Genomic DNA, 8,831 nt, shown 5'->3' with positions numbered 1-8,831 from the left:
TGCGTTGTAAAGGAGAAAGTCTGAAATTATGTAGAAATGCTTGAAGCATAAAAGCAATAGACGAGTGTTTGCAGATCTGCTTATTAAAGGCTTACCGCCCAGCGTGGTCGGCGAACACACAGTCGACATGGGTTTTATGGTATAGTCTAAGATTTCCGGACAATAAAAGGGCCCAAGGTTAAAGAATTTGTTTCAAAATAGAAAGGTACGTTGTGGCTGTCTGATTCTGTCGGCAATTCAGCCGTGATGATGAAACATGTTCTATGCATTGATCTATTATGAAACGTGTAAAGTAAACATATAAGGTCAAAAGTAAAAGTTGAGATCAAGGGGGAGAATGTTAGGATGATCTCCATCGTGTGGGCCCAACGGCCCACCGGGCCCTTAGATCCGCGCCCTGATTGGGGGCGCTCAACCCACTATGGTTGACGGCCCCTTGTCACCTGCACTATATAAAGAGGTGGGGGCGCGGCTCACAATACGAGGTTCGTCGCGATGCCATACACCCCACCTACATCCCCTACCGATCCAGGGTTAGTGCAGTGCTGACGGGAAGCACCGCCACCACTACTCTCTGCCATCACCAGCACCATGGCCGGCACAGGGACCTCCTCGAGCCACAAGTGAAGGTAGGTTTACCGGAATAACTAGCCCAATCCGGTCCAGAGGATCCAACAGTGTTGTGAAGGCGACGACGAGGATTGTGGCACAACAGTCGGCATGGTGGAGAGTGGCGACCAACAGGTCGAGGAGGAGCTACAATGGAGGCCGTGACGAGCTGGTTTGAGGGCCGATGCGGGTGCTGCACTGTGAGGCCACCACCGTGTTGGTCAGGGTACTGCAGCCGCGGCGGTGCGGCGCGGCGCCATGAGTCACCGGACGCGTGTGGACTGCGGCGAGGCACCAACAGTACAGACGAACGTGGAAGCAGTCGGCGGCTCGAAGTCAATGTGCGCCCCGTCGTATGTTTTGGACGAATCGGTGAGGAAATGGATAGAGATCAGACGGCTACAGTGGAGCGCATCTGACGGCTCAGAGCTGACCGGCCGAAACTAGCACCGGCGCGCCGACGCCTATCGGTCCCCATGTATGAATTGTTTGGTTCGAGGCTCTGACTTCCGGTTTCCTAATCAGCTTGGGTTGGGCGTTTTCGATTTTGGGAACTCACGTAATCAGAAGACGCGGCTACGGAATACGTGGTGGGCGTACCAAACGACGGATGCCGTTTCGGAAGGCAATGTAATCGGAAGTTGCGGTGATCCCTCCGAACCAAATGCGTCGTATATCTCTGCCTATGTAGCTTTGCTTATCATGAACTTATCTCAAGCCTTTCTTTTGGCATATGAAACTACCTTAAATGTAACATATAACGCTATGTATGAACATAATTTCTAAATATCTATTTTCTTATGCTTTAAAAATTATTTAATGATCTGTCTCTGAATATTCTAAGTTGAATGGTTTGAAAACTCGCTTCACTCTCGCCCTTTGCGCCATCGGCGCAACGGGACATCTAGTGTTTCCGAAGCTTGCAATTTGCCCAGGCTTGGAGCATCTCAGAAGTTCATGTTGAGACAGACGATCCGTGCGGACGACCAAGCTTTGGCTATAAATGGGATCCTAGAAGGAGATTAAATATTTTGCTTGTTTAAACTTTAATGTCTTTCCCATTTCATATTGCCTGAGGGTATGTAATAAAGTTGCAGACGCTCTTACGATGTACTCCCTCCGTTCCTAAATATAAGTCTTTATAGAGATTTCACTATGAACCACGTACAGATGTATATAGATGCATTTTAAGTGTAGATTCATTCATTTTACTCCGTATGTAGTCCACCTAGTGAAATCCCTACAAAGACTTATATTTAGGAACGGAGGGAGTATATGGTGCATGATCAGGTCTCTCATCCCCAGCCGTATGGCCGGACGGTGCCCCTGAATTCGTGCATGAATTGGTAGCCAGCGATGTTGCTGAGCTTTTTGGTTAATGTAATAAATATGGTTCCATCTCAAACAGAAAAAGAAAAAACAACCTCACATTAACCAAACCAACTGCAGGAAAATTGGTCCATGGTTAACATTGCAATCATTTTCATTGGAAAATATTCTCTGAGCAAACACATGAAACAGCAGCTATAATCCTGACCAAAAGAATGTAGCACAAGAAATTAATAATATGTTGAATCTAAAGGGAAAAAAATAAAACATCTGCCACAGATAGTCTGAAAGGAGTGGTAAACAAGAAAATATTCTCTCGCAGCAAGCGTAGCATATATACAATAAACATATATTTGCAATTGGAAGTACATGATCAGCAACTCAAGATGCTTCTGAATTTCAGCTTCATTGTAAGTGAGCTGCGCTGCATTGTTAGCTTCACCAAGTAGCATATCAACAATATTCCCAGTATCTTGGTCTCGTGATCTGCTGATAATGTCCTTTGGATCCAAGATAACACGATCTGTCTACCTCCAGTCCTTGGATGCCCGTGCTTGGTGCTGATATCTAAACCCAAAGGCATTCATCTCAGTCACAAGGACCTCAATGGCCTGCACAGTTTCTTCCCCATCTTGTCGCGGAAAACAAAAAGGTTGTGGGTTGGAAAGAGTTTCACTGCATCGAAGCCGAGCTTGCTGTTGTGCCCAATCTTCTTAGCCTTGCGGTTGTGAGCAGGAGCGCCGTCTGCCTCAGAGGTCACCCTCTTGACCTCCTCCAGCCAGGCCATGGCCCCATCTCTGTGGGACCCAGCCTGCTTGGCATCAGCGATGATGTCCAGGAAGGCGCACAGCTTGCGCTTGAGCACCTTGTGCTGCTCGCTCCTCCATGCCCTCCATCACCTTGTACTTCTCCAGCAGGTAGCAGCTGGATGCCTTCTGCTTCATAAGTCAATTGGTGTGAGCAGAAAATAGTGGTGTCACCTTGTACTCCATTTGTTTCTATAAAAAAATGCAATGTGTTCAGAACTTGTGTAACAATAGCATTGCTTTGTTTTACTTGTCCTCTACGTTTTTGCATTAGTTATTTACTGTAAGTAGTTAAAAGATAAAAAGCTAGACCCAAATAATGATGTGATCCTTGGTAGTTGGATGAGAAGTATGCTTACAACAATTTTGTCAGTTTAATTAAAAGGAAGCACACACACACATATACAGACACAAAATCAGCAAATGTGCTATATGAACACCAGCAAATAAGTGATAATAATACTCAGTCCAGCAAAGCCATATCTTGCAGAAATTAGGTGTGACATTCCGTAAAATAACATGTTCACAAAGTCAGCCGAATCTATTGGTTTGCTGTCAGTCACCTTAACAGCACATTTCTTTATTGGTCTACTCTTCTCCTGATGCAGTATAGTAACCAGAGTTTGTGTGTCACAAACTGAATCACCCAACACTGCCAAAAAGAAATCACCTAATTGCTTCAAGTTACTAACACAAGTGATGCCCGACATACTATTGAGTTGCTTAAAAATCCAAGGCATTGGAGTTATGCAACTTAATTTCTGAAATAGAAATTTTAGGCAACTTAAAATTGGTCGATGGACAGCTTAATTTGCAGGTTGCAGTAAAAACCAACTAAGCTGGTTTGGAGCTCAACTTTATGAAACTTAATTGGAATCAGGAGGCACCATACGCATTAGAGTTACGCATAAAAAAAACTATTGTTATGTTCCAGAGCACCTCTTTGACAGAAACAAATCTGTGTGACATAGGAGGGCAGGTGCCGAGTGGCCAATGGCAAGCAGCTTGAAGAGGGCGCTAGTCAAGGTCACTTGTACACAGGAGTTGGCTGCTGGCAGATATAAGTGCCCAAGAATGGTTAGAAACATAGAATGGAATGTTAAGCAACATTAATAATCTTCAGCAACTATCACAACACAAGTAGCATTAATAAGCCTCAAGCAACGACCACAAGTTATGACAATTATTTGAGGTTGCAAGCTAACTACCAAGAGCAGAAATTCATACAAGCGATATATATAGTGCCAGCTTACCTTAGGGAGTAGAGGTTAGCAACTGGGAGGTCATGTAGGTTGCCTAGAGCTCTTGGTCCAGCATTTTCTCACCCTCCCGCACCCATCTCGCCGTCAGAATCTGCGGCACACCTCCACCACGACTACACTGCTATAGCTGAAGAGGGGGTGAGCTGACGGCGATCGTCCCTGGCAGGGAGCTACGACTGACTCAACTTGGGCCTGGGAAGATAGCCTCGCACAATCGACACTAGTAGAAACCTTAGATCAAATCTCATATTCGCCTGCTGCTGCTGTTGGTTGGTAACTTCAAACGTTTCCCATTTCTCCAAGAACCATTTATGAGCTAGCTAATTTCCCTTAACATATGCACACTTGATTGCACGTACATGTGTCAATATTACATTTTGGTACATGCATGTGAGACAATATTTTCCAAGTGATTCTCAGAAGGGACTGCCAATACATTGTCCTAGTACACGACAAGAACTAATAACTAGACCCTTATCCTTGGCCCATCTCTGCTACTTTGACCAGCATTCGACTAATGCGGTGTTGATGAGCAATCACGCTTAAGTATGATCGTTTCTGACTACCACATATAGCGTCTAGCTCTAGCAATTCAATTTTGGTATTCAAATAAATAAAAAGATCACCTTCTCCTTTTTTTTCATATTTGAGACTAGTAGTAGTAAACTAACAGCAGGAACAGGACAAGCACGATCAATCAATTCTTTAAAGTCAGACAAGCTTCCAGTTTCCACACCACATACATGATAGGAATCTCAAGACTAAAGGGCTCAAGAAGGAAATGAAATGAAGAGCATACCATGCTTGGCCCAGCCTCCAGAAAGCATTCAGCTTCTAGGCCAGCTTCATGGAACCCATCCTGGGAAAAAAAAGGGAAGGAACTTCCTAACTCCAAATTCAGGGCGCCAAACTATCTGTAATATCTTGTTTTAAATAGATTTAGTGTGGCAAAATTATCGCTCGTCTTACCTGTACTTGCAAATCAAAAGTGCAGTGGCAGAACTGCAACGCGGGTCAAAATACCTGATCCAAAGTGTAATTTACCGAAAGGAATATGACTGATAGTACAACACAATCCTCGAAAATAGAAAAAACCAAGATGACAATAATGAGGCACACACAACATTTCTACCTAAGACCCAGAGAAAAACATATTCATGCTACTGTAGGAAAATAAGTGATAAACACATGCAGCAGCACTCCACACAACTATAGTAATAATAAAGCTAGGAAAAAAACACCTCAGGAGTTAAGCATGGTTCTGACTTCTGACATAGATCTAACAAACTTTTCTCATGCCACTACTGCACTTCACCACATGTTTTGTGAATGGAGATCTGAGGTCTGGCTGGGTCAACTACAAGTAAAAAGGACTTAGTACGCATCAGGCTAACACATTTGAACACCGTAGCCATAATGGGTATAACATAGAGCAAACAGAAAACACAAGTGCATCAGTTGGTTTACAACTTGTAAGATAAATTTCTCTAAAAACCTATCAAACTTGTAAGAGATGCCACAGATAAATATCATGATATTCAAAACATTTATTAACAATTATTTTCGCCCTAAGGCATCAGTACAGGCTACAGTTGAGGGATAAATAAATAAAATACAAATGCAGTGACTACTGAATTATGGAGGGACCACAGGAACTCCTTGCAGCTACATAGATGATAAATTAGAGTATATATGCCATTAATGATTTACATGGACTCTAGATTTTAGTGATGACGCCATGCATCTTATTCTTCAATTATTAATTAGGACCTGAAGTGAATCATGGCAGGCGAAGCCATCGGCAACTCCTTAGTGATCTCCTCCCTCAACATATCCTTCTCCTCACTGGTCCGTGGATACTGAGAAGGACAGGCCTTGATACTGGGATCCAAGTCCCTGCAGCGCTTACACACCTTCCAATCATACAGAGATATCTCCTTCATGTTCACTGCAATTTCCATCATGCGCCTAACGTATCGCACAAAGTTGTCCTCAGGTTGGAAGCCGTAGACGGTGAGCTTAACCAGATTCTTGTGCTTAAAATGAACTGTGGATGGTTGCCACTCCACATTTGCTTTCTCACAGTAACCAAGTTCCTTACGGACATCCTTGTCTGTCTCCATTTTGCACCAATGATCCCACACCATGATGCATAGCTCCTTTAGGGAGCTTGCAGCTTCAAGAATGAACATGGTCCAAGCAATATCGCATCCTTGAGGAAGATTATCCAGATTCACAATCTGTAGCTTGCCAAGCACAGGCGCAAGCAGTTTGGGGTGTTCAGGTAGAACCCAAATCTAGCATGGCACACAAGAAACAAATTAATAACAATTGTGCAAATAAATTACATTACAGCCTCAAGAGCTAGAAAAAGAGTCACTTAAGTTAGTACTCCCTCCATCCGGAAATACTTGTCCGAGAAATGGACAAGTATTTCCTGACGGAGGGAGTATTTACTATTATAAGCAATTAAAAGAAATGAAACATATATAGATGGCGGTTAGTGAGTACCTTTTCACTTTTAAAATCAAGACGGAGGTCGCTTATCCAGGGTACATTAGCAAGGAGCTGACTTAACTGGATATGACTAGTCGAGTTAACACCAACTTGTTCGAGGGTTAGCTTTGAAAGCTGCGGGACAGAACCAAAAATCAGGGGATCTTCTTGGTAAGACCAACCAACATATTTGACACGTTGGAGTTTCGGTAGGCAGTTGAGATGGACTGCTTCAAATTCCCCATAGTCGATGTGGAGTTCAACAAGTTGAGCATGTTCTACTTGAAGCACGGAACAGACCCCTGCGTCACAATAGGTGAGACGCAGAGATTCCAACCGCTTGCAGGTGGTGAGGATATTGGGGATGTCCAGTTCACCAAACCTCAAATTGCGCAGCCACAGATGCGTGAGACCAGCAAACACAACTGGACAATCACCAATCCAAGTATTGAAGCGCTTGGCATAGCAGAGTAGATGGTCTTCAGTGCATTTCATACAAATCTTCTCCGTGAGGACCACAAACTCAGCAACGTCGAGCTTCTTGTGGGTTGCCATGGCGCGGGCGACGGCTTGACTGATGGAGAGACATTCATCAGGCCTCAAACAGAACCTGACCCTCAGCTTGCGGATGGGGATCTCGGGATTCCTCGCACTCAGGACCTTGTCTGTGATAGCAGCCACGGCAATGTTGTACTGAAAAATACGATCAATGGTGTCGACATTGGGCTTGATGTAACGCGCAAGGGAACCAATGTCTATGTTAAGCAGCGAGAGCATGAGGGGAAGCTGAGCATTCTCTTGGAGAGGATGCAGGTTCTCAAGGCATCTAGCGTGCCAACCCTCTCCAGGATGTTGAGTAGAATGTGATCGGGCAGCTTGCTAAGCCTATCAACTTCGGCTTCGGCAGAAGCTGCTTCACGGCGGCGAGCTGTGGCTTTCTGCATCACATTAATCGAGGAAAGAAAATGAGCCTCGTGGACATGAACAAAGGAGGAGAAAGCATATATATATAGAGGAAAAAACTTACATTATTGTTTTCCATCTCCGCAAATTCTCCCATTGGCCAGGGATAGCCTTATTAGATGGATTAAAGAAGTCAAAATCTCCTGCGGCTAGTCCGCTAACAACGGTGGCACAACAATTGGACGACTCGATCACATCCTGATTAATAACTACTACATGACTACATCTCGGGACATAAACAAACTTTGCTAGCTCATTTTCTCCTCTCTATTACACAAAGGAAGGCCTGCCTTTTTATCTATGGATTTATGGCAGGAATTCCAGTTCCGATCCTGATTAGAGCATCTCCCTCAGGATGAGGATTGAATAGAAAGGGCTCCTTTTGGAGTCCGCTTGGGATCTGAATACAGACCGAAATCGACCCCCTTCCTTTCTAGCAAGATCACGCAAGGAATCCCGTGAGCCCAACAAAAGGACATACCCCTGGACGGAGGAGACAAGGGCGCGGCGGCGAGTGGTTGTCGCCGGCCCCGCGGTCGAGGAGACCTGAGCTGGCGGAGGCCTGCCAAAAGGTGATCGGGTCAGTTAGGGTTTCTCTTCTAATGAGGCTATTTATATACTCCCTTTATTTCCTTTATATAAGGTGTATTTGTTTTTTCGAACGTACGAGTGCATATTTGACCGAATTTTTAGAAAAATATATGAATATTCATAATACAAAATTTATATCATTTGATTCATTATGAGAAGTAGTTTCATATTTTATCGATTAGGTATTGCAGATGCTGTTATTTTATTCTATAATCTTGGTTAAACATTCAAGTGGTTGACTTGCACGAAAATCAATACACCTTATATTCTAGAACGGAGGGAGTACTACAGTATTAAAGAAAAGGGGCTGTGCCTTTTTTTTCTTCATAAAACATGGCCTCTACTAGTGCCATGACTTCTTTTTTGAGAAAAACTAGTACCACGACTAAACCTAGGAATAGATTCCCGTTGGGCTGGCATTGGATTAGATGAAACGGGCTTTACCTTTTGGGGGGGGCTGGTTTCGACCCATGCATAACTGGTAGGCCGAAAGGTTACTCAAACAGGAAAAAAAACTGATAGGTTGAAAGATTACTAAAAAGAACTGGTAGGCCGAAAATAAAAACAAAAAAACCCAAATTAGGGCAAACTTAAAACAACTTCCATTTCTTAACTTTTGGAGAACATCCGTTAATAACCGTTTGCTTGTCTTTGACAGTTTGCGAAGCAAAGATTGCATTAATCTTCATTGCTTTTAATAACCGTGTTAGTTTAATTTTTTCTCTTCGCGGACGATCGTGGACATGGGGACGCCGTCCGCTTACAATCCCTATTG

General features: G+C 43.8%; 1 pseudogene; it reads right to left on the bottom strand.

The window, feature by feature from the left end:
- Positions 1-5,526: 5,526 nt before the first annotated feature.
- Positions 5,527-8,042, bottom strand: LOC119276847 (annotated as a pseudogene).
- Between the last annotated feature and the right edge of the window lie 789 nt (positions 8,043-8,831).

The sequence above is a fragment of the Triticum dicoccoides genome, chromosome 3B (genome assembly GCF_002162155.2).
Source record: "Triticum dicoccoides isolate Atlit2015 ecotype Zavitan chromosome 3B, WEW_v2.0, whole genome shotgun sequence".
In the NCBI taxonomy this organism is placed as follows: Eukaryota; Viridiplantae; Streptophyta; class Magnoliopsida; order Poales; family Poaceae; genus Triticum; species Triticum dicoccoides.
This window is presented reverse-complemented; position numbering and strand designations above follow the sequence as displayed.